Source organism: Meleagris gallopavo, chromosome Z, assembly GCF_000146605.3.
Source record: "Meleagris gallopavo isolate NT-WF06-2002-E0010 breed Aviagen turkey brand Nicholas breeding stock chromosome Z, Turkey_5.1, whole genome shotgun sequence".
NCBI lineage: Eukaryota > Metazoa > Chordata > Aves > Galliformes > Phasianidae > Meleagris > Meleagris gallopavo.
In genome coordinates, this window is record NC_015041.2 from 7,219,455 (window position 1) to 7,220,142 (window position 688).

Here is a 688-nt window from a genome sequence, read left to right on the forward strand (position 1 = left end):
TTGAAGAACTTTTCCGACCTTGGTGATACTGTGATTCTGTGGTTCTGTGAGGTAGGAGATGATCAGTGCGTTTAGCCCAGCTAGAGGATGATAAAGAGACTGGTTTATGTCACTCAACCTCCTCGTCCAGGTCATCCATAAATATACTGAATGGGACAAGCTCTTCTTCTAGGTAGTGGAGTACTAGGTCTCTGTTTCGTCCCGAATCACAGGGGGTTCATTCTGCTCTCCAACCCAGACTTCCAGGCCAGGGGATGAAGAACGCCCAGGATGACTGATCTGACTTTTAAAGGCAGATGTAAAGAAGACATCGAAAACCTCAGCCTCTCCCTCATTCTCAGCTGTCACGTTCCCCGCCGCATCCAGTAAAGGATGGAGATTCCCCTTAGCCCTCTTCCTGCTGTTAATGAATCTTAGGTGGAGGCTCTTTCCTTACTAGGCCAGCAGACTTTCACAGCCTTTGCTTCAATCTTTGGACAGAGTGACGGACAGCAGCTCCTCCCACAGAAGGCTCACTTGACTGCAGTGCTGAGGCTCCTTACCTCTCCATGCTCGGGGCACTGGGGGAGCTACAGCAGGACAGGCTGCCCCACTCCACCAGCTCCACCAGGTCCCCCGCTTCCCCATCAGCGACAGTTCGGGCGGCAGCCCCACGTGCCGCAGCCAGCCGGCGCTGCCCTGACGGCCT